Raw genomic sequence first — 26,996 nt, 5'->3', positions numbered from 1 at the left:
TAAATTTCTTGACATAATTAGGGAATGTTGAGGATTAAGATTTACCTATCAGTGCTCCAAGTTAGTGAGTTGGATTACAGAATTAATTCTGGTGAATGTTGGTTTTCTTTTTTTTCCATGCTCACTTTATAAAGATGTCTTAGAAGTTTTTCTTGTGATGCTTTGTAAACGCTAATTCAACCTAGAAACTCTCTCTCTCTCTCTCTCTCTCTCTCTCTCTCACACACACACACACACACACACACACACACACCCTCCTAACTCCTTTGATTCTTTTATATTCAGATTTCTTTCAAATCACAGGCAGCTTTGTTTGGCAAGTTCTAACAGAACTCACACAAGGTGAAAGCCAGCCAGCTTTTGCTGGTAACAATGTATTCATACAGCATATGATCTCTGTTCAGGCTGCTTCTTGCTCTGGTCTCAGAAAAGAAAGGAGTGCTGCTCCTTTCCTGGGGTATGCTATTTGAGAAAGAGAGTAACCTAACACTAACTGCAGGCGGGGTCAGAGTGATGTAACAGGAAGCTCTGATGTTTCCCTTCTGCTGCTGATCACTTACAATCTGACAACACTTCTAATCTACTCAGAACAACCCCTGTCTCTCCAGCAGAGTGTCACCTCCTGCCTTGGACCATCAGGCTCTGCTAACCAGAGCTCACCCTGCCTGCAGGATCACATTGCATGGCTTTCACTCTTTCTCACCTTGCCTGGGAGTAAATCTCTTTTGCGGAATCTCAGAAAATCAAATTCCATCCTGAGGCTATTTCACCAAGAATTTCCTTAGGAGCTGTGCTGGGTAAGTGCATTATTCAACATAAATATGTTTATTCTGAGTAGTGTTCTCATGTAGTTTCACAGTGTTTCTACCAAGAATTTAGTAAGTGGCATTGAAATAATGTTGAAACTGTCTCATTTATTTCACGTTAGAGAAACCACAGCATATTAACAAAAGTGCACACAAAATTTATTTACTACTGCATATTGTTATTTACAGTGATATTCTAGAAAATAAATTCACCAAATAATAAAAATCTAAATGGATTAAAAGGCATATTTCTGAACAAATACCTTTTTCAGGGAACAATGCCTTTTAAAATTATTTCTACTATGAGCTGAACTTGAATCATGACAGCAGGAAAACATTTCTCCCCCAGGAAGGGTCTTCAAACTTTCCATATAATCAAAGTTCTAAGAAAGGAGTGAAAGGGGTGAGTCCCACTCTGTGCTTAAACTTCAGGTGGAGTTAAACGTAATTAATTTAGATTCATTATATTTACCTTCTCTTCGCCTTTCACTTCTATTTAAACGTGTACCTCTAAGTATTGAACTAATGGAATTTTCATTGTTCATTGCTGCCAAATGTGTTTAAATCTCTTTTGTTAACCCTAAACTGTTTCCGTTGTATTTGGATTAAGGGAGAATTGCAAAGGGGGAAAAGAAAGCACCCTAGAGTTAATTAAATGTAGATATTAATTCTTAATTTTAAAACTGTTTAAAAGAACTTGACCAGTATTCCTCTAGGAGATTTTGGGGAGAGGGTGGGATATCAAGATATCTGTGGATAAAGAAGCATAACAGAACTTTCTCAAATGAATTTATTGGGTCATTAAACAGCGAATTAAATTATGTATTAAAAAAAGAACTTCCAGAATAAAACTTACTGAAATGTTGAGATAAGACATCTGTGGATGCTCTTTCCAACAGTACAGACTGCCCTGCACAATAGAAGGAACTAATGTCTATGTAGTAAGTTGTTGGTATAGAGATTTCACAAATTTGTTGAGAAAGAAAGTGAGATATCAGATTTGGGACTAAATTATGTTGATTAGCATATTTTTAAGTAATATGTGTTCTTACCTTAATGAAATTATGTTCCACAAGTTGTCCTTCACTGGAAGCATCCTGGGCTCAATCACTCATAGTCTGGCACAGTAGCAGTAGACAATGGATTCATCCTGACTAACTTCTTGGTGACTTTTTACTTGATTTTCCCACAGATTTTTTAACATAATGGAATCTTTGATTAATTTTATATTTGTGATTTCTAAAAGTATTGTGGCTGATTTCTCTCCCCTTTTCAATCTTTAATTCTACTTCAATGTTCCATGACGTATGTGTAGAAATGGGAGAAGTGTTTTAAGAATATGATTTTGTAGTCTTTAGATAATTAGAAAAAGAACTGGAAACAGCACATGACATAACCCAATGTTAGTGGTTAGTAACAAAAATTAAAACAGCATTATTTTAAGTCTGATTATGTTCTTAAAAGGTGGTATTACATTAATACCATATTTTACAATAAAGTAACTCCTCAAACTTTTCTAATAATTATTTAACTGTTAACCCAAAAGACATAATTTTCTTGCATAATTTAATCAAATATACATATCTGTACTAATAGTATAATTCATAATCTTTGCTATCCAAAATATTGTTGAAAAACATATGTAATGTACATTGAGGGTCATTAGGAAAAGACTTATTATTTGAGTAAATAACTGGAAGTTTGAAATAAGCATTCATATTTTCATATAATAAAGTTTGTTTTTTTTAAATTGAATGTCAGAGTATTAGTGCATGTTTTTATCCATAAAGTCAATTTACTTTTCTAGATGGTATTTTACATCTAGAAACATATAAGAATATTTACATGCACCTGTGTATACTATACTATGATTTTAATGCAAGTTGGAAATAAATGTCAGTAAAAACTTAAAAATATTATTAAGACAACATATGACTTTATATGCTTCATATTGGTGTTTAAAATTTATTAGATAAATACAAAACTAAATGAACTTTAGTTAACAACATTATTCCATACTTCTAACTTAGATCATATTTGGAACCCACATAGCAATAATTTGTTATCAATTTCACTTCTATGTTTAAATTTTGATAGAAATAATTTTTGTACATTGTTTCAGACCTTTACAGAAAATTAACATAATTTTAAAGGATCAACATAGTTACTCACTAAACAAAACTTACGTCATACTTTATGACTTTGAATGGTTCTTGGAAAAAATAATTCTGCTTTTAAAAATGTAATGACTGAGATGTCAACTTTTAAGAATATAAATATATTCAAATCACATTTTTGTAGTCTTTAGCTTTTCTTATCTTTGTTTAGAATTAAAGATGCTTTAGACCCATAAACATAACCATATTATTACAACAGTTTTAATGAAAAATACTCAGAAAATCAAGTTCGTGGTAAGTCTTAGTTCTTGACTTAATCAGAATGTGATCGATACACTTAATAAGATGAGCAAATAATACACAGCTATTTAAAACCATTCTCTGTGTCTGGTTTTGAAGTCTGTGAGTGAAATGCAAACCGTAATTTTTTAGGAACATATATTTTTTTACCAAAGTATTTGCACTATGTAATATTATTGAATTATGTCAAGAAATCTTGTCATTTAATATATGAAAACTTTCTGATGCAGTTGTGTAGAAATAAAAATTTACAAGAAATACAAGTTAAGTTTGGCATATGAACCAGATACCTTAGTTCCTTCCCATTTACTCACATGGACGCCATTCCACCAAAATTATTTCATCAAGAAGAGTTATGCAACTCACAGATATCTAGGTAGTTTTCACACCATAATTTTAGTTTATCTACTTTTAAATTGGTATATAATTTTGGAGATATATAATTTTAGCATAAAATTGAAAAGATAACAGGTAGAATACAACTAATAGTAAAAATTTGGGATATAAATGTGATGCAAGCATGATATAGGAAAAAAGAACATATGGGATAATTGAATCAATAAAACTCATTTAACTAATAAGAAATATATTTTTATGTCCCTAGTAATTCCAATTTAAACAAAAAAGTTCTTAGTAAATTTATATTATAATTTTTTCACATCTAATTAGGATTATAATTTTTTGTTAAACCACTTTAGATCAAATAATCTCTGAATTTTTCATATTTGAATAATCTTAAAATTATTAATTTATTTTAATTTAATAATATGTCTTATTGAAAAAGAAGAAATGTATTTAATTTTAAAGACTGCCCAAATCTTATTCCTTTCTATTAAAAATAAAATATTATTTCTGACTGTGAACTGAGTAAGGATATATTTCCTAGGTTACTAGATAGAATTACTATCAGGTTATAAGTCATAAATATTTCCTAGTACATATATCTTCTGTAGTTTTCTTCAATTAGTTTCTTAACAAAAGGTTTTATACAAAACTAACATGCTAATATATTATTGTTGGCAAAAAGTGTCAAAATAATGCATTTATTTTAAAAATGTAAACAAGCTTTATCTTTTTAGACTTTCATGATTTTAATTAAATGTATTCCTCATATCTTTTTATCAATTAAAAGGACAAAAATCTCAACCCAACATAAGCAAAAATAAATAAATAATAAATAACATCTATGATATAGTAAGTTGTAAGTTCTTATTTTATTAAGATAGTTGGATAGAGTCCAGTTTTCAGAGCAACCTTATTCCCATTTTTAAAAAAAATCTTTATATGGTATAAACTTTTAAACAAACTTGTAGTCATTATCTATTCATGTTGAAGTTAATCTGAGCTCAGTTGTATTTCTCAAATAAATTACAGTGACTTCTGTGTGTATCATTTTAAACATTAGTGATATGGTAATATGGCAACTGAATGATTTTTTACAAGAGTGTTCTCTTTCTTAGTCAAATGGAGGATCAATAGTCTATTCTTGAACAGTTAACTTTGGTCTTATCAATTAAAGCTTATATAAATGTCTTATCCAAGTATTGATTTCAAAACTTTCACAAATGAGTCCTAATTTGAACCCATGTTCATTAATCTACCTAAAATCAATTGTTAATTGTTAATGGAGATATGTTGCGTATAAATCTCAATTTTACTTCCATTTTGAGGGTACTTTCGTAAATTCCATAAAATAATATATTGTCTTTAATAGGAAATGAGGATTAAAAAGTATCATCAATTCAAAACTGTATTTTTTTCATAATTTTCTAGATTTTTTTCATTATGTGAGGCAAAATAGTTTAACTTAATTAGTGGAAACCTAATATTAGAGAAACATGATTAATATTTTATTAATAAATATGCATGTCTCTTAAAAATTTATCTCAATGATTCTTTGGGGGAGGTTAAATCTTTTCTAAAAATATGCCAATATACTTATTTAGCTAAGGAAAGAAAAGCTTACATGTATGTTTTAGAAACTCAGGTACGTGTTGTTTACAAAAGTATAACCTACTGGACTTTGGTTTAGCTCACTCAAATTTGAACCTCAAATTCACCACCTAATAGCTCCATTTCACATTTATAAATGTGATAATCATACTGCTTTATAATATTTCATACGTAATATGTGAAACCATACATGAAACATGTTTAGCAGAGCATTTAGCAATTAGTAGATATCAATAAATTTTAGTAGTCATCCTAAAACTTTTGTGAATAAGACTGGGCATGTAAATGTTTTTCTATGCAAAAGTTTATTCACCAACCAACATACAGACAATTAGAATGCAATCTATTCATAAGACAAAGAGTAAAAACAAGTGTGGTGTATAACTATAGATTCAGAATGGTCATCCTTTTGTTATGATATAAAATATGCCAATGCATGATAAAACTGATGCTGCTGATTTCTATTTCTACAGAAATTAAACATTTAGAAAATACCTTCATATTAACAATGGTAGATGATATATTATGCAGAAATTATTGTTTTTTCTATTTGTATGCATGAAACCCAATGACTTGCATGCCCAAAGTCAAGCCTCACAGGCAAACTCTGGCTTTAACATAGCCTACTAACTCTAAATTCTAAACATTTTGACCAACTGTTGTCTATTTTCTATTTTTTGGCCTCTTATTACTGATGTTATATGAAGTCAAATACCAATACTGATTCACCAAATGTAATCTTTGGTAAAACAAAATGGAAGAATAAATTTTATTTGTTACTTATTTGAATTTTGTGTTAAATAGTATGTAAGATGTGAATTTAGAAGACTGAGAAGACATTTATGTTGTGACTACTATAACAGCTGTGGGAGCTCAAAATAAAAACTTTGGAATGATCCAATAAACTCAATTTTTAGAGTTCCAAGTTTTTCTTGGATTTTTCTTTTTCTTTTCTTTCTTTCCTCCTCCTCCTCCTCCTCCTCCTCCTCCTCCTCCTTTGTAAATTTCATGTGTGTGCACGCATGAGCANCTCCTCCTCCTCCTCCTCCTCCCTCTCTTCCTCTTCCTCCTCCTCCTCCCCCTTCTCCTCCTCCTCCTCCCTCTCCTCCTCTTTCTCCTCCTCTTCCCCCTTCTCCTCCTCCTCCCTCCTTCTCCTTCTTCCTCCTCCTCCTCCTCCTTCTCCCCCTCCTCCTTTGTAAAAGTGTCTATATTAAAGAGACTTTTTACTTCTTACTACTACTGCCTAGTGGTAAACACATATTTTCTTATTTATTACTCTTCAAAAATGTAAAGAAAAAGTACCTGTGCAATAGAATAACACAGGTTTGGAAGATAATCTACTCTAAGTATTTGTTTTTGAATATGTATGAATTTGATTCACTTTGGGATTGTAATTAAACTACAAATTCTTTATCAAGAAATATCAAACTAATTACATTCAGAGAGAGACTCACATTTTCTGAATAGTTGCATGAGTTTCATGGGATCTCTCTTTTTGATGGATCCATATGCTTTCCTCTATATCACCCATATAGAGCTTTTTCAGAATTACTCTTCCTTTAACCAAAGTAATATCTGTCGTCATTGTCATTTCTATTCCTGTTACAATTTAATACTGCCAGAGAATACCTACATGCAGTTATTTCTATTCAAAGATGTTAGGATTAAACAGCATAACATACAATGGGTTCAAATTCAAGGAAATCATCTTTGTTAAAGTATGGAAGGTCAGAGTTATGTTAGAAGCAATAGAAAAGAAGATATTTCAGAATACCATAACCAAGGCAAATGTAACTGTGAGCCAAGTAGGATTCATTGCATTGCTTTTTATTTCAGAAGGTTCTTAGATGATTGCTCAAAATATTAAGGAAAGAAAATAACTGATTTACCAAGTGTTGACACTTCAGAAAACACTCTATGTAATACCCTGGCTACTGATTTTATGACAAGATGAAAAAGTAGAGTGGCAACAGCAGCATGGACTGAGTTCCTGCCTTGGATCTGTGTTCTTTGTGTGCATGGTGGAGGGAGGTGATGTCCTCCAGAGCAGAGGGTGGTCCTGATTACCTCACCACCAGCTCACAGCATGGGACATCACAAATGCTTGTGAAACTGAGACCCATGCTCATAAACTCTTTTTAATCTTGGTATATTTATTTTGAAGGATGTAGGGTGGATGGAATCGGTCCATTGAATATAAATATATATTAATTCGATGATCAAAAAGACAGTCTCTTCTAATAACTTTAAAACCAAAAACATGGAACATAGTCTGGCAAATGCTTTGGGCAGTTATAAATTTAAGGAACATAGCTGTTGTTAGGAATTGAATTAATTAAAAATGAAATATATTGAGAAAAACTATTTTGAAGATTTCAAAGCAGTTTGGATATTATAGACCTTAATATTTGATCATATCTCATTTGAAGGCCTTCCTTTTCAAATTAATGAAGCTAGACACTAGTCAAAGTTTTATTCTTAAGAAAATCACTTTGTAAACACATCTATTTTGTTTTCATGATTAATAATTTCTTATCATTAAATTGATACATTCATATTTAACAAACCAGATTCTATCCATCCTATTTGGTTCAAAATTAATGTATCAAAATTAACAAAGAGTTTATACTTGAGTTTTGATATAACACAAATATCCTTTAAAAACATCCAATAAGTGGATACTTTTTCAGACAAATCTTGAAAGATAAGTTTATTCACTGAGTTCTCAATGGTCTCAACTCCAATACTATGAAGAACCCATGTTCAATACCTTTGATGCTACATGTAGCTGCTGAAGCTAGAGATCCAGGTGTGTTTTTAAAAATCTATTTAATAGACTCTTAATTAAAAATAGTAGATTCCAGCTCAATGTGTCCTAAAAATGTTTTATTGAGTCTGACCATGACATAAGTCTTGAAATGGCATGTGATTTAAAATAGAATAAAGAATGTGAGCTCTTTACATTTGGACAACACTCAGCTCTAATTACCCCAAATAATAAAGACTTTAAGTATTGTCCTACATCCTCATCTACATTTTCTTTTCAGAAATAATTACATACTGGTACAACTATGGAAGATAAACAGTCCTTAAATATAATATACAAACTTCCCTAGCTGGATTTCTATCACAGTGTATCAATTCCAATTGTAAAAATTATTTGGAATAAAATAAATTTTCAACAAGCAACAAAGGTCATTGTGTATTGCCTCACATAAGAGTATAACAAAAGTTTTTTTTTTTTTTAAGTGTACAACAGATGTCAGTAAGAGAGTACTAATGTGAATGAAGTAGCTGAGTATATTTCCAAGTTTATACTTCTGCCCTTTCTGTAATATTTCTAGGTATTTCTTTATAGCAGTCTCTACTTCATAGACAGCTGAATATTTGCATTATATTATTTTGTATGCAGCACACAATATATGCTGCAGGTGCAATCCTGTAGGTGCTAGAATCGTTGCATATTTCCAAATATAAAATAATCACAAAATATTCATCACACATGTACCATTATAGCATTTGAATAAGAAAAAAATCCTAATCTTCCTTATACATGGGCCTGTACTTCCTAGATTACAAATATTAGGGTTTCTTCTTCCTCTTGTTGAGTTCCTCAGTTCTAGACAAATTTCCTTCTTGCTAGAACTTCTGATATGAATTGGCACAAATTTAAAGGAAGGTAAGTTTATTATCTAAAAGTGGTTTCTTTGGGTGGAGCACAAAACATTCTCCTTGTAGATATCAACATGCTTAACTCCTCCACCTCCTCACAGTGTCGCCAAGACATAACCATTTCTATGGGGCCTACACTACCCAGTATTTAAAATCAGCTTACACTGGCACTGCCAGAATCCTCTTGCCCTCTTCATGGATTTTAGTTTGTTCCAAATTCTTTTTATAAGGATAAGCACTTTGCTGCAAACCATTTAATACAATGTACATATTCATTATATAATTGCTTATTTTCTGTCCATTCCACTAACATGTAAGCTCTACAGGTATAAAGATTTCCACCTGTTTTTTCTTACTGTATTTCAAGCATTGGTATAAGTGCCTTCACATAGTAGGTGCTTAAAATTTGCTTAATGAATAATGAAATGGATGAGTAGGTATATCTTATAGCAGTCTCTACTTCATAGACAGCTGGATATTCACTTTATATTATTTTGTATGCAGCACACAATAGATGCTGCAGGTGCAATCCTATAAGTACTAGAATCATGCATATTTCCAAATCTAAAATAATCACAAACAAATGACCATTTTATAATTCTTAGGTCAACCTAATATTTATCCCTGCACTGTCTTTCTAAGAGTGATTTTTCTAAATAGTACAAATGAGAATGTTGCTCAGTATTTTAACACAAAATTTTGAAGCCTTCCTCAAATGGCCAACAGTGGCTGGAACTGGCAGAATTTCTTGTTGAAACTGGAAATCTTGCCAACTGTTGCCTCCCAACCAAAGCCATGCTCCATAACTTATTGCCTAGTGGACAGTAGCACAGAGAGTATATAAAAGGAAAAAAAAGACTAAAGTTGAAAGAAAGTAAATTGTTTAAAATGCATATATGGTAGAATACAAACTATTTAATTAAAAATGCATATTTGATAAATATTGATTACTAAATATTTGAAAATAATTCTTAAAAAGTAGCTGTCAATGGCCTTTCATCATCGTGTAATTTTATAAGTTTTGACACTTCAAGCCTAAGGACTAATTTATAAATTCAATCATATATATCTGTGTCTTAATATAATCATGACTTGTTCGAGATTCTTACAATGGACTTCCAAAAGATATATTTTGTGAATTGACACAACTCACAAATTATCACAATAACCATCTTTAACAATTTTGATTCCCCATTTTTGTTTTTGAGAATCAAAGAGCTAACTTTATTGTTTTCTATTAAAACAGAATTTCAATCATTCATTTATCAATATCAAATAATATATTTGTGATAAAGTTATCATTGCAAAACAAAGAAAATAGTATCCTAAAAAAGATGTATTTGTTTTAAAAATTAGTCTACAAAATTTGTTTCTGGTATGCAAGAATTTCTGTTTGTTTTTGTTATTTTTTTCACTATTATATCCTAAAATCCTGTAGAGGTGCCTACACGTATGTATGTATGTAACAAAACAATCTAGTATCATACGACACATAATCTTTGTCCCAAGTAGCTTAAAATAGAAAATAATAATAAAACATAAACTTGGGTCTAATTATAATTTAAAAGAAGAACAAAAATTTCTAATTGTAGTGGATTTGGTGAAATGGTAGAAAATATGTGTAAAAATAAATTTCATGTAAATAAATCCTTGACAGAATTTTCAGGTCAATTACTTTACCCTTATAATTTGAGGGCAAAGATTTCTAATTTCTCAGTTTGCAAAGCCACTCCACACTCCCTCAAGCTAGTACTGGTACCTACAGTGACAAATGGGTGCTCCCAATATTCTTGTTCAGAAAAAGGCAGTGCCAGATATCTGTTCCCTCTCATCAAGATTCAGCACAGGAAGCAAATATTCTTAAGAGCCTTCTCTAACAAATACTATTTGCAGGTTGCATATTCTATTATAATGGTCTAAAACTAAATTCAGTATACAAACTTTGCTATAAATTTTAAATACTTTCACTACTTAAATTCCTTCCTCTTTGCATGGTTTTGTTTTAGTGGTCTTTCAGCTTTTCCATATGTTGGCTCACCATGACTATGTCAAGTATCTATTCCAGGAAATTGGTACTAGGAATAGAAACATGGCTAGCTAGACTTTACCATGAAATAGGACCTTAATTTAATTTGTAATTCATGATCTTGCCAACAAAAGTTTTTAGCAATTCTCTGATAAGTCTCATTTTAATTAGTTCCTTCTTATAACTTGTTCTTAACTTCAGATGTTTCTAAAGAATTGTTTACATGTATCACATTTTTACTCACTCTTTTAAACAAATATTTGAAAGTTTTACACACCCTACATCTTTCTCCCTTCAAATACATCTAGAACACCACATTTTGTTGTAGCTGTGGTGATGGGGTCTTTGGCAGATGGCAAGGGTTAGAGGGCTTGGAGATTCACACGAAAATTGAAATTAAAGGAAAATATTAGGGAGTGGAGCACCAACCAAGAAAACTGATAAGGTTTCAAAAACTTCTCATCTCGAAGATAGAAAGTTTTCATTGTAAGAATAAAGTTTACTTAGTAATTATTGCTGTGTCGAAAGACATATAAAACCAAGTTGAGGCTGAAATGTGGAAGTAAAAGAAATGAAAAGGGGATTGAGCAGAAACAAGAGAGGAAAAGATAAAATAAAAGTCTACCCAAGAAGATAAACTGGTTTAAATAAGATATTTTCTTTGTTAGAATAGTTAGGAAATAACCAGGTATGGTGGTGTATGCCTATAATCCAAACAACTAGGGAGGCTGAAATAGGACTGCAAATTTGAGGCCAGCCTCAGCAACTTAATGGACCCTGTCTCAAAGTAAAAAATAAAAAGGAGTGGGGATATTATCAGTGGTAAAGCATGCCTGGGCTCAATTCCTACTATTAAAAAAAGAAGGAAGGGAGAGAGGGAGAGGAGAAATAGGGGAAAGGAGGGGAAGGGAAGAAAAGGAAGGGGAGAGGAGCAGAGAGGAGAGGAAAGGAACAGAAAGGAGAAGAGAGGAAAGGAAAGCAGGATAGTTAGGAAATAAAAAAAATTCCAATGCTGAACCACATCATTTAAGATGGCACAATTCTTCAAATATATGACCATGGCCAAGGAGTACTCTAAGGGATACCATTTCTAGTTGATGTGTAAAAGTCTTTCAGCTGCTTACTCTAAAATTTGGGATGAAAAACTTCATCTGCTCTTTTGTTTGGGAAATGGGGTTGAGTGTTAATCCCAAGAGTCACTCCTTGGGTCAAGAGCTGAGAAGTGTTTATTAAGAAGTCATGAGAAGCAAACATCACCTCTTGGGTGGTAATCATTGCCTTCATGTTCAAAAGATCGAACCCAGTTGCTCAAGATAATGACTCTACTTTTAATTGGAGGGGTCATAGACTCTAACCTACTGACAAGCCTTAGTTTTTCAGAACAGTTTCCAATGGTTAGCCCAGAAATTGAGCTTCATTAATTCTATCATATATAAAGGATTAGAGCTGTTTGGTAAAATGAAAATCCCTCATTCTAAATCAACCAGATCACTCTGGAGCACACAGATGAAGGTGGCACTCAAACAATTAATGGGAGCCCCACAACAGTTTTCTCATTACTGAACTCTGTATATTGTGAGAATAAGACATTAGGTTCAATCATACAATGACAAAATAAACAAGTGAACAAGGCATGTGTTTAAATCCAGTGATGTTGTGGTAAAGCAACTAAATACTAAGTATTCATTCTTATTGAACTACCTATAAATAACAAGACATTTATAACACTTGCTCTTTGTTTTGTGACTCCGGAGCATACTTTTCCTGTCTGAATTATTCCAATTGAAAAGTCTCAGGAACTTGGTAAGGGTACAAAATACAACTTTAAGTCAAACCTTTGCCATTCTGACTGGACTTAGGAGCAAACACACACACACACACACACACACACACACAGACATTCACACCCCTATGCTTTGATTCAAGAGTCTGTCACAATTGGTGTCCTAAAATTCCATCCATGTTTACTAGGAAAGTAACCTGAAATAAAATAGAATTTGCCAACCTAAATCATATTTGTCATATATTAAGTGTACAAATTATTCATGTGGCAATAGCTCTGAAATCATATAAGGGGTCTAATTTTAATATTCTTATAAAAGGAAGTAAACTTTCAAATTGGATCAGTATTGTGTGAGGCAGCTCCTTCTCCCACCCCAATTCCCCAACCTGTCCCAAATATGTTATATTTTCATATGTTTTGACTCATGGATTCAAAGCAAATATTTGATTATAGAGTAAGAAATAATACTATGTATACTTTTCTATAAATTGATTCTACTTATTACAGTTCTAATATATGTAATATGTATACAGCATATATGTACTCTTTAAGCCTCTGTTTGAGTAGAACCCAGCTTGTACATCATATTCTTCTCTGATAGACTCACACATCCATACAGAGAAGTAAACCATTAAACTGAAGTTGCATTAATTATTACCTTGTTTTATTTTATGGCTTTACCACATATATATGTGTCTCTAAACAATATATTAGCTATACTATTTTTTATTGTTACTTTTATGAAAGTGAAACCATCAGGAATATATTCTTTGGGGCTATTCTTCTTTCATTCAGCTTTATGTTTTTGAGACATATCATTGTCAAAATGTGCAGCTATAGTTCTTCTCTTCACACTGTTGCTGTGTTTCCTTGTATGAATGTATTGGAATGTAATTGTCCTTTGTCCTGCCGAGGGACATTTGGATTGCTTATACCATTTGGCTATCAGAAACAAGGAAGCCACAAACATATTTTCTACATATCTCCAAGTATTCAGGTCTCTTGAATTTCTTTAGGGAATATATTTATGAGAGGGATTTCAGGATCCCAGCTTTCCTTTGTGCTTGGACCAATTTATCTTCCCATGAACAGTTCGTGAGGTTTCCATTGCAGCATATCCTTTCCAATGTTGTGTAATATTGTCAAACTTTCTAATTTTTGTCAGTCTGGTGGACATAATATAGTATCTCATTGTGGTTTTAATTTGCATTTCCCTGATTATGAAGCGAAGTGATTTTGTATGTAAAATGAATTAAAATTTTCCTCCAAAATAAAACATTTGTTTCTAATTGAGTAGTAATGACTTGGACTAGAATTGTGGTCAAACCACTTTTTGCTTATAATTATTCAAGAAAAGGATAATCTCTTTTTTGTTGTACAGGGAAGGGAAAGAATATGTTTTATTGTTTTGAAAACTGGGAATAAATGAATGGGTTTCTCATCATAAACAAGAACACAGATGGATAAAGATGGATAACGCCTAAAATTATAGCTCTAACTTTCCATTTCCCGTTTTTCAATAAACTCATCAAACGTCTATCAAAATCTCCTTTAAAGAGTAAACAGAAGAAGAAAGTGAATAATTCCGTGTGTGTGTGTGTGTATGTATGTGTGTGTGTGTATCACTTTAAAAAGTACTTAAAAGAATTTATGAAGCTTACAGATCTCCTGTACTTGACTGTGTCTCTCTTCTTCCTGTTATAAAATTATTTCTTATATATCAAAACATTATAGAAGACATTGGAGCTTATCTTTCACATAATTCTTCATTTTGGAAACTACTTAACCACATTTCTAGCTATTAGCTGAATTTAGCCAATGTATTTCTTCAAGGTTTTGATTTCCTCAATAAATATACTTGGGTATGTATTTTTTCTTATGGCTTAATTATTGTGCTTCACTATGGAAACATTACATGAAGAAGCTTTATTATTATAATTATTATTTTTTGCTGTATTCTTTTCTGTATTCCCAGGATTTTGTTGATTGTAATTATATTATCCAATCACTTTAGTCAAGCATACTACTTGAAAAAAAATTAACTCTTTCATGTTTTCCATAGTTATATTTATCATTTTCATTGCAGTTTTAATGATGTTTCTTTATAAGCTCTCTTATAGGGTATCAATCTCTTTTATTTATATAGTTTGATACTGTAGATACTGATATTTTTGGAAAAAAAAACATTAATACATGCTAACACATAGGCTATAGTTTGTTAATACATGCAAAGCAGTTATTGACCAAAATTAGTTCTTCAATAAATTTGCCGATAATCAGAAGTGACCATTTATACATCCAAAACAAAAAAGGGTAGGATAAATTCTTTCACAGCATTTTTGTCTGGGATGAAAAATAAAATCTTTGAACTGCACAGAAAACAAATTGTCCTTTGGTCAATTTCTATTTCTAGTGGCATTTCAAAGTTGGGAAAATACTTAAAATAAACTTCAACTTTGAACCCACTAAATTCCATATGTATGCCAATAAAGTCTGAGACTGACAAGGGTTTTTATTTTATCCCAAAAAAAGATTTTAGATAACCCAGCTTCTAAATATATTATGTTTAGGTTAATTTGCAAATACATCTCTTCAATAAGACCAGACTGTGATCCTAATTACAGCATATATTTGTTTATAATCATACATAATAAATTATTAAAATGTGTAAAGTATAGAACTTACAAAGTAAATAAAATGATTTTGGTTCTTAAACTATTTTATGGCAGAAGCTGTTTTTAATAATGTTTCTTAATATTTTGGAGTGCTCACATAAATGTTCCTTTTGACTTTATAGAAATCCCTGACAATAGCACAGATTAATCTTAGGTGTAGCAACACAAGGGTCAAGTCAATGAAAGATCAAATCACAATATAAGTTAATTGAGATGAATAATTCATAAGTCACAGCTTGTCATTTTTTAAGTTGTATAAGTCCAAATACCTTTTTAACTGTAAAGCAAGGTAAACTAATTTATAGCAATACTTTGTTTTTAATAATAGTTTGAGTCTCAAAAGATGTAAACAAAAGACACTTATATAAAGTCAGTCTTTGTTTAGCAATGGATGAATTTAACTTGTTGCTCACACCCTATGTGTAAGGAAAGTTAGAGCTTATTTCTGACACTATCTACCCTCTAATTCCTTCTTGGACCAGGTCTCTAACCATGCTTTGCTTTCATTAGTCCACTCAAACCATGTGAACCCTCCCTCCAAGTATCTCCTGCCTCACAACTACTGGCCAAGTCATCCCTTCTAGGAACAACCCTTCTCTGAACATTTCCTGGCCGGCTCCCTCACTTCAAGTCACTACACAAATACAGCCTCTTCAGAAAAGCTTTCCATGACCATTCTGTCTAGGATACCACCATCACACTGGTCTCCCTATACTCCCTTAGCCTACTTTATGTTTCTTCACAGCACTCAGTACCACTGGACCTTTATATATTAGTTTCTTATTTATTTTCTCCTTATATCCAAGTTCTATGAGGGCAGGAACTGCTCTATCCCTAGCCTATAGACTAGAGCCATTTGTACATAGATTCTACTTCTTCCAAGATCTTGAAGGGGAAACATGTGCCCTCATATTTGTGCCCCTTAGAGTTGTCATTCTTAAGAGATAAGATGCCAAGAATAAAGTTTTTGATTTCTTACTAACTTAATGGTCACCTAAATATTCCTGATATATCTCATCCTAAATTTCCATTCAAATGCAGCATTTAAAATATATGTTTATGGTTTTAACAAGGAAACATACTGGGTATACCCTTAAGTTGTATTCTGTAAAAATTCCCTATCTACTAGTGAAATCACCAAATTCACAGGCATGTTCTCTTGTCATCCAGGGCCCTACGATGATATACCAACCACTTGTGCTGCTACCTCTCAAAAGTTTGGATGGCCCTACTTTCAGGTATTGCATACATTCCAAAGAATACTCATGACTAATGAAAATAATTTGCGGATTTCCAATAAAGTTAAGGATATTAAGAACATCTTAGGAACAGTAAGAAATATTTCAAAGAATAACATATAGTTAGCCTCTGAATAAAAGGATAATTTGAAAAGCAATCCAACAAAACACTGATAAAGATGGAATTATGAAGATCTGTCAACTTTCAAAATACTTTTCTTGGGACATTGGAGAGTAGAATTAACTCAATGTTCTTGTTCATTTGGTCAGATGACTTAGAGTCTTAAATTAATTTGAATGTATCCTACCAGATTTAGTATTACTAGTAATGAGAAATATTAGCCACATACATCATGAATATGCATATTATATATAATTGATAAATAAAACTATATGCATACATATATGTATGTATAAAGAGGGAGAAAAATATATTCAGTATTATAAGATAATAGAGCTAGTTATTCATTCAAGCTACATTTCTTTTTCCTCTTCTGCAGGGTTCTTTGTTTACTGACTCACACAGTCAATGTTATACTTCTGTAAATGTGGTTAAAACTCTCAAAATTGTAATATAAGAAGATAACCTTATTTATCAAAAGGGAATAGGAACATAGAGTGTGAGTTGTTTTAAAAATTTTAAATTCCTCTCTATACTATTTTAATTTTCCCTGGCGAAGCAATCTCAGTTTCAGTCCTTGGCATGAACTACAGGCTTCAGGGCATCAGACTGCTGTTGCAGACAGATTTGTTGTCCTTCGGCATTTTATTAATTGTGCAGTTTTTATTACACCTCATTGCCCCCTTCCTTACAAAATTAAAGTAGATTTCCTGTCCAAATTTATTTTTAGACTGGGAAGTGTTTAACAAGTCAATAGCTTATTGTCCTGATAAATTTTAATAACATTAATGAAAATAAGGTCTACTAAATTATCTTAAATTCAAAGCCATATGACATAATTCTTTCTTCTGGATTTAAGCTGTGATTTTTCAATTCCAAAGTTATACTGTTTAGATCCAAAAATAGACTGTGTGTAATTGCTCTTTGTCCCACAGCGTGTCTTTGGGAACTCATCACTGTTGTTCTATCCTTTTATGTGTCAGCTTCCTTTGTACATTACATTTCACATGACTCACTGTTCCTTAGTGCAAGGTTTGAGTACTTAAAATGCCTACTTATATCTGACAGATAGATTTTGCTTCCTGAGCTTTTTTATGTGATGTAGTGCCAAATCAAATTTTATAAGGTCCCTATTTTGCTTAATGAATATATGTAGGAAAGAGCTTATAATGGAAGAAAATTCATTTACTAAGAAGAGCTGGTTTTGACCTCCCACTGTATGAACCACTCATTTCTTCATGTGCAAATTAAGAGGATTATACAATAATTTTAGAATATCTTTCTAATGTATAATTGTAACCTATATTTGGTCATTTTCAAAGAAATGCATTGGAAGTGGCTTAAAAATAAAAGGTGCTTAAAAATAAAAGGTGCTTTAACTGCTTTCCCTTTATTAGCTTCTCTCATAAGATTTTCAGAGCTTTGATAAGATTTTTTTTGTGAGAAGTGAATTGGTGACATCATAATTCTCTTTTATTTCTAATGACTGCAGTTTAAAGTGTAAGTGAATCTAAATTCCAGCTAGGAGGAGGTTGGGAAAATCATCCTGACAAAGATTAAAAATATAACTGAGAAGGGGGATTAGTTTGCCATTGCAAAGGGGCATAGAACTGAGACTAGAGACAGGACTCCTGTTCTTAAGCTCATCTACCATGGTTATGGAATATATAGCAATTCACTGAGTCTTCCTGAACTCCTAATCTCTTAGCTTATAAAATGAGCAAATTCTACTATACATTTCTGGTTGGAGCATTAGGAATATCTGACTATAACTGCTCTGACCTAAAAATTTGAGCTGGAAACAAAATATCATTTGAAGTTCTGATAAATAATGTGATTTTTAATATTTCCATCCCTCTAGTTTCAAGTATTTTTATAATGCTTTATTTACAAAATCACTCAACACACTCTAAAATTTGATAGATGGATAAGAAATGGGAAAGGGGAAAAATGATATGTCTTTGAAATTCTCTGGATTTTCACTGAGTTTACTAGTCATGCTGAAAATTCTTTCTAATGTCAAGAGAGTTAGGATATTATCTTTCTAATAAATATCTAATATTTGATAGTTTCATTTTCAGATTTAAATCTTAATTCAATTTAAGTTGAATTTCAGATATAAATTTCCCCAGAACTGTAAAGTTATATCAATCCTCTTGATTAAATAGTTTATCCTTTCCAGTACTAATGTCTTGAAATTGAATTAAATAATTATATTTGCTAATTTACATTAACAAAATTATTTGGATTCTGCACTTAATTTGTTATTTGTTCAGTTGACTTGAAAATTATTTATTACTTTGAATGTATTTGTAAACTATTTTGAGCATAATTAGCATCTTTATAATAAATTTTAGTTTGGCATGCATTGCTACAAATATCTCTTTATTTATAAAATTTTATTTTATGACTAAAAGAATTATATATTTTCTTTGAAAGGGCTCTGTATTATGGTGGGAGAAGTGCCTGGTTCTTAAAGGTTGGGCAAGACTTTCACAACAGGGCAAAATGAAAGTTATCCCAGAAAACAATATGGATACTTCAGAGAATCAGGTGTGGGTCAGTCCGATTAGAACAGTGGGAAGTAAATTAAGGTAAATATATGAAAAAAAAAAGAATAAAAAAAGGCAGAGGCCTTTGACTTAAATAAGACCTTCCTGAAACCCTGCACTTAATGTTCTTTGTGTGATTTTGTACTCTTTTTCTAAAAGGGGACTCCTATGAGTAGGTTAGTTTGAGTCCAGTCAAAAGGCATAGCATACAACACCTCAGGCTGTCAGTGAGCTGGCCGCTATATATATGCTCTGGTGAAAGGGTCAGGGAAAGAAGGGACCTGGAGCACCCTGGTAAGCAATGTAAAGAACAGCCTCTGAGAACTGGCCTGGTTTATATCACATCTTTCTTCTAACTAAGCCTTTGACCTTAGCATGTCACATAAATAGAGTTGAGTTTGGTTGCCACTTCTGCACATTAAGATCCATCTAAATCTAGAAACATAAATCCAAGGTTGTCTTAAATAATTTCTAAGGCCCTCCATAATTCTAGTTCTTTCTGGTCACTTTGGCTTTATCTCTATAATGTAATGGCACATTTCACATTTTATCCTGTCCTTTGATTTCTACATCCATATTTTTGTGAGAAAATAACTAAGTTAAAGAAGCCTCTATGAATATGAACTCCTCTAAACTCTTCTGGATCTTCTAGTAGACTTTTAAAAATCTCATTAAGGAATGTACTGTTAATAAAATTTACTTCTATTTAAACAAATTATGTATTAAAATCTATAACAAGTTTATTATGTTTTCTTTTGGAGTATAGACTCTTAGAGAAAAACTGCCTCACTTACTTCTGAATTGACAACTTTTTAGTCACTTGGTTAAGTTAAGTTTCCTCATAGGTAAAACTTGTATAATCACAGTAACTACCTCATATGTTTAGAAAGTTTAATATTACTTTTTAATGTATTATTACATAATATCATTTGCCTTTTCATTTCTAGATTTTGGTGGCTACTCTGTATGTTGATAGAAAGATAAAGTCGAGGTATAAGTAGTTAATGCTTAGATTAGTGCTTTAAGTTTAGTAAGTCTTCCAAAAGTGATTCCTACAGTTATTATCAATATCATCATAATCATTAATTCTAATAAAATTATAATGATAATGTAGTCTGGAAAAATTTTATAAAAATATTAATTGATAGCCACTGAGCAGGAAACTTTAAACTAAAATTTTTATCTATGTTCATGTTTTGTTACATATAAGTTTTTAAGCAGGGGGAATATTTTCATGAGAGATTAGAAGAGGTTTATGTAGTAGCAATGCAGACAACTGCAAAGAAAACATAGGACATCACAGCACAGATTTGAAAATGTCACCTGCTCCCTGTACCCTGTGGCAATCCCAGGGGCTCTGGAGGCTGAGGCAGGAGGATCATGAGTTCAAAGCCAGTCTCAGCAATTTAGCCAGGAAACAATTCAGCAAGACTCTAAATAATATGTAAAAAAGGGCTAGAGATGTTGCTCAGTGGTCAAGCCCCACTGAATTCAATCCCTGATACTAAAAAAAAAAAAAGTCACCTGCTCACCTAATGACTTCTCTCTACCTTTTTCTTTCTGGTTACACCTGTTCTTTAATCCCTTCTTTTTGTGCATCATTAGTTTTCCTCACTTTTTTCAAGGGATCATCTAAAATAACTCTTAATATAAAAATATATTTCAGTAGAATAAAATTCTGTGTGAAAAGGGTGAATAGTAAAGAAGAATATGATTTCATAAAGAGAAAAAAAGTATAATTTCCAAATGTTAAGAAGAGCAAGCACATTCACTTATTTTTTATAAATGTGGTAGGATATTAAACTCTTCATGTATTTATATTTCATTGGGAACATTTAAAAGAATGATACATCAGGTATAGTTTCAAATGTCAACATTTAAAATGTGCCAAAAATTACATGCTTTGCAACTGAGCTGTCAATTGAAATGGGTAGAGTTCTTCCAAAGTTATTTTACAAAAGGTATCAATTTTTAAAAAAACCTGAAGAATACTGCTTAACCTAGAGTGTTTTTTCATCTTTGTTCTTTCTCCCCCATGAGAAACACAATTAAAATAAGTTGATCAATAACATGTATATAAATTTTCTTATCATGGAAATCAATGAGTAATAATGTCATGCCTTTCTAGATACCATGCATTTGACCAGAACTACTGACTTCACTTTTCAAACTTAATTACAGGATAATGAAATTTCAATACAACATATAGAAAAAGGAAAAGTGCTTGTTGGTAATACTAGAAAAGGAATAAATATGACCTTGAAAGTGATGGGTTGAAGATATTGGAAGGGCTTCACTTTTGATATTAAGGATAATAAATTATAAGGAAGTTAAGAAAGACTAATTGCATCTGGGGGTGTATAATACCATGTGTCATAATTTCATGTGTGATATGACTATCAGCATAGAGCTTGTTTTTATTTTTGATAATAAATCATACATGTACACATGCACAAGCTGTTAACATTTATGTTGTTATAAAAGGCGAGAAACCTCCAGAATCTTTTTTTCAAGATGGATTGACACATATAATAAACATACAGTTCAACACAAAGTATTTAGTAAAAAGATTTCATCAGATCCCAAATTTTGCTCTATGGGATTCATTCAGTCTTCCATTAAGGAACTGACATCCCAGGCCAAATTTCAGTCAAAATTCATTAGACCCCAAGTGAATTCTAATAGTCAATAAATAAATAAATCTAATAGTTTAGATTTTCCCTATGTAGAAAAATCCACATTAAAACAAACAAATAAAAACTTTTTGTTGTGCTTAAATGTTTTATTTTTGTCTCGTTTTCCATTGTGTCTCCAGGCCTTACTTCAGCTTCCTTTCAAAGCAAGTTAGTTATCTGTTAGGAATATATCAATTTTGACAAACTATTTCCTGTTCCTAAAATATGTAGACCCTATTGTGAATATAATAAAATGGAATTTTCTCTCTTTTTCTCTCTCTCTCTTTCTCTTAATGCTGGGGATTGACATCAAGATCTCATACATGCTAGGCAGGCACTTTGCCAAAGCTATACCACTTCCTGTGCCACTTATTCATTGATACAACAGAGTTACCAATCTGACCATTATTAATTTCCAACCAGCTCTTCTGTACTGATGATCTTTATATCTTTCCAATAGTACCCAGTTTCTGTCCATATTTCTCCATTAGTCTTTGGATTCTTATGAATGACCAGATGCCTATTGTCTTATTGCTCTGATATATAGAGTCCTACTAATATATTTTACAAAAAATTATTTATGCTTCTACTGCTTATTAAAAAACAAGCCAGGCACAGTGGCACATGCCTGTAATGTCATCAATTTGGGAGGCTGAAGCAGGAGGATGGCAATTTCAAAGCCAGTCTCAGCAAATTTGCAAGGCACTTAGCAATTCAATGAGACCCTGTCTCTATATAAAATTTAATAAAGGGCTGGGGATGTGTTCAGTGGTTAAGCAACCCTAGGTTTACTCCTCAGTACAAAAAATAATAATGAAGACAAAGTTGCATTTATGCATTCATGTTAAAATGAACAAACTTCTACCTAAATCATTCAAGAAATGCCTAGGACATATGAAGAAGCAAAGGGTGTGGCTTAGAAGAAGGCTCGTCATTTACTGTATTTTTACAGGAAGTTCCTGCTGTGGCTAAATGTTCTTTGCTCTCTCAGACTGCTGTAGATATCTCACAAAGGAAAACCCAACACAAATATTTGCAGCTTTTAATATGCTCCCTCTAAAACACTCCTGCCAAAAAGAAACAGTCCTTGGATTTAAAGGAAATTTATGATTCCATAAGCCTGGTAAATGGACCTGCCAAATTATATATTCACATTTTATAGTGGCTGTTTGGAAAAATCGATTTCTTTACAGTCAATACAATTTTTATGACATTTTGTTATTATTTTCCAGTCTTATGTCTTTGAGGGTCAAATTCATCTTTAAAAAAAATTTAGTATTGAAACAAGGAAGCCACTTATTTCTTTCACAGTTCTATTTAAACAGTATAATCTGAATTGTAACCTCTATATTCTCTATTGGAAATCTCTTCCCCTGGTGTCATCTCTTGGCATAGACTTCCAAAAACCCTATATTCACTTCTTTTAATAGATTAGCTTTGTAGGTTCTTAGAACTAGAAGGAAACTTACAGTACTTTGATACAACTTACATCATTTATAAGATGAAAAACTGAGAAGCAGAAAAATTAAGACATTTAATGAAACACAATAGTAACTTGGGGTCACAACTAGCATTAGTGTCCATTTTTTTCATTTCATTCATTTATATTAACTATTCAATAAATTGCCCACAAACTAATCATGTCTCCTGAAAGTTATTTATAAACAACACTCTATTTTTCAAATTTAATTTTTCACCATGTTCCTCCGAACATTTTTTTATATATTAAACTTGGAACTCAATGAAACAATCTCTGATATTTATTGAAGTATCCTCTGAAAGAGATTTCAGAAATCTTTCAAATACCCCAAAGCAAATTGCCATTTATTATTAAGCCTGGACTTTGGGAAATCATCCCATTTTGTATTCATATCCATTTCAATGTCCATCGAATTCATCAAGTTGTTTCCTAAGTTGGGAGTACATAATATGCTGGTTTATCTTAAATTTCAGAATGCTTATTGCTGCAAGATCTCTCATGGAGTATTGTTCAATTCTTATTTCAATAAGAAGTATGATTGACATTTATATTGAAAGATTTTTACCCTATTAGAAAACATTCTGAAATTGCTCTCCACATCCTGATATAATAATGGGGCCACTCAATTAGCATAGCCCATACATGTACTTACACAATTTGTGGACACTCTGAATATACCAAGTCTTTCAATTCCTATTTTGTTGTGTTTTTCTCTTTATGCAGCAAGCTGTACTAATTTTGTTTTTTAGCATTAGAGCCGTAAAAAAAATAGTCAAATAAGTGCATTAGAAAGGAGAATGAAAGAAAGGGAAAGAGAATAGGAATAGGAAAGACAGTATAATGAACTGGATATAACATCCCTATGTTCTTTTATGAATACACAACCAGTGTAACTCCACATCATGTACAACCACAAGAATGGGAATTTACACACCATATTATGTATAATACGTCAGAATACACTCTACTGACGTGTATATCTAAAAAGAACAAATTAAAAAAAAAGAAACTAAACACATAATCAATGTTTATTTTTAAAATGATTGAGGAAACATCTTTTCTATCACACAAAATGAGGCTGGAATTGCTAGCAGGAGTATCAGCTAGTTTTGCGTTGGTGATAAATAAAGTACAGACTGCTTACTACATGTAATTCTTTTAATTTATTGTTTTTTTTAAATGTGCCTGAACCCTTATATAAATATATGTAAATTTATATAAAAATAAAAATGTGTGTGTGTGTGTGTATTCCCTAAAATACTTCAAATTGATTTGTGGTAATAAAGAGCACTTTAACTGTGGATAGAGTTGGCTATCCACTTTTTATATTTACTATGTGCTTTCTCTATGTTGGTAATAGATTTTTGAATTCGACTTCAGTGCACCTGACTTTCCTCTTACTAGTAAAATGGAACCAGGATGAGATGCTTCGTCCAACCACCCTTCCTTTTGCCCACTTCCTGCCACTCTTCCACCAGCATCCATATGTATGCAAAATGCTGTTCATTTTGCTGCAGGAAAGAGGAAATTGTTTTGTTATGTGGGACCTCACCTGTGGTGATGTGGACATGAAGGGTGGCATGGCATCTGTCCTTCATGGGACACTTGAACTGATTTGGAGCTTCTAGGGAGATGAAGATGAAGGAGCTATTTTAAAAAGAGAATGAGTAAAACTCTGCAGAAGAATTATGTTGATGTAGGGGCAACTTAGTAAGGATAAAGTCAAAGGGAATTTTCAACCAATTCCATGCAAAGCTCTGGCATCCCGAGAGTTGATGACTTTGAGAGCCGTGGGAGATAATGTCAGGATAAAGTAGAAAACCATATCAAGAGTGAAGTCACTTAAATAGACACCCATGCATAAAAGATGACAAATGAGGTCAGACACTACAGAGAATAATGCTTAGTGGTCCTACAAAAGAAAATGGCTTGTGAACCAACCCATCCAATAAATATTCAGTATGCTGCAGGATGCTGGAGTCCCGTGCTCTCATGCACATGTGAAAGCAGGAATTTGTGAATTATTGATAATATGATTTGATATTCAGAGGCTGATGGGACCTAACAAGGTTTAGTCACAATATGAATTAGGAAGAATTTTTTAGATGGAAAAAATGTAAATATTTACAGAGTATAGAATTGAGAATAGGATTTAAAGTGTTTGAATTTATGAAAACATTATGTAGACTATGGGAGTGCAAGGCTGATTTAAGCATTCTTTTGTTTTACATGAGTCACCTGGCAACAAGAATGTATGTGATATTTCCTGATGAAGTTATTTTTAGATGGGAAAAAGTGAATATAGCTACATCCATGTGGGTGGTCTTGCTGCAGATCTTCCTAATGCTAAGGATTAATCTATTTCTGGCTTAGTTATAACTAAGAAAGGCAACAAACCTGAATTCTTGCAAGTCAGTCATGATATAATAAACCAGCATTCAGGTAACCTGTAGTGTGTTTAGGGGAATCTTTCAAATAGCTTGAAACCCTTAACACAATCCAGTCTCCATATCCTTGTAGAACTTTCAATATTCAGATGTGTAAAGTCTGCCTGAAAACAAGTCTCTAGACATGTCCTGTACTGTATTTATGCTTAGGTAATCCAAGACAAGATATGAGAAACTAACTCTCTCACCTTCTGCTCTGAACACTAGTCTTCCTTTATACCTCAACTTTCTTCTATCCCTTTTTTATACATTTAAATATTTTTTCTCCTACTTACTTGAGATGTCTTTTAAAGACACCCTGAAATGTAAATTCATGGTACCTCTCAGTGATTTTAGACTCACAACTAAGTTGTGAGAGGCCATAATGATTTGTTTTCCTCCTGGCAATAGTTGACAAGAACTTATATCTGGTTTATCTGGTTTCAATTTGTTCTTTTAATAGATTTTTTTCCTACCGTGAGGTTTACTATATCTGTAGTCAAATACATGATGATTGCCACAGTCGTCATTTTCTACAGTAATCTTCACCTCAGGGTCAGATTCTCTATTTTTTAAATTTCTAATAAGAAATATGATTATGATTATCAGGCTATTTGAACTATACCCTCCACAAATTTCATTATACTTCCACTTGAAATATGAAACCATGGTTTAAAAATAACAGATTTTTCTATGGTATGGATTGCAAATATTAGGTCAGAATCTTATGAAAGAACTATGATCTTTTTCAGAACTAGGTGATTAAATGATAAGTGATTCTTTTAATCAAACTGATTTTTGACATGAAAGACAAAAGTTTCTCTTACATTCATTATCTGGGAAAGCTATTATCTTTTAAACACATGAAATACTAGCAGATTTGTTTACTTTAATCTTCTACATAAAAAAATTTTAATGTTCTTATTCTGAAGACTCAGAAATGTTAGGATCTGTTTTATGTATTTTGGAGTACTTTCTATTAGGAATTTGTAGTTTAGTTTGACAGTAGCAAACTGCAGGCTGAATGATTCGTAGAGCAAACAGAGGTTAAGTCAGTATGAGAGCCAGCTTCTGCTTCCAAAAGGATGAGCATGTGCACTCCAGAACTAACAGTTATTAATCATAGCTTTTTAAACTGCTGTGAATAATGACAATCTCATGCATTATGTGTT

The 26,996-nt window shown here is 32.0% G+C and overlaps 1 protein-coding gene across 4 annotated transcripts in view; it reads left to right on the top strand.

Moving 5' to 3' along the window:
• Positions 1-444: 444 nt before the first annotated feature.
• Calcrl (calcitonin receptor like receptor) overlaps positions 445-26,996 on the top strand; it is a 101,887-nt gene continuing 75,335 nt past the window's right edge. The window contains exons 1-2 of one of the 4 annotated variants that reach the window (XM_048808136.1): positions 445-797; positions 16,503-16,570. The gene's annotated coding sequence lies outside the window, so the exon portion shown is untranslated. The remainder of the gene's footprint in view (positions 798-16,502; positions 16,571-26,996) is intronic. The other 3 variants (XM_015481134.2, XM_048808137.1, XM_015481135.2) reach the window with 3 other exon arrangements.

This window comes from Marmota marmota, unplaced genomic scaffold (genome assembly GCF_001458135.2).
Source record: "Marmota marmota marmota unplaced genomic scaffold, marMar, whole genome shotgun sequence".
Classification (NCBI taxonomy): domain Eukaryota; kingdom Metazoa; phylum Chordata; class Mammalia; order Rodentia; family Sciuridae; genus Marmota; species Marmota marmota.
The sequence above is the reverse complement of the archived record's forward strand: the minus strand, read 5'-3'. Positions and strand labels throughout refer to the sequence as shown.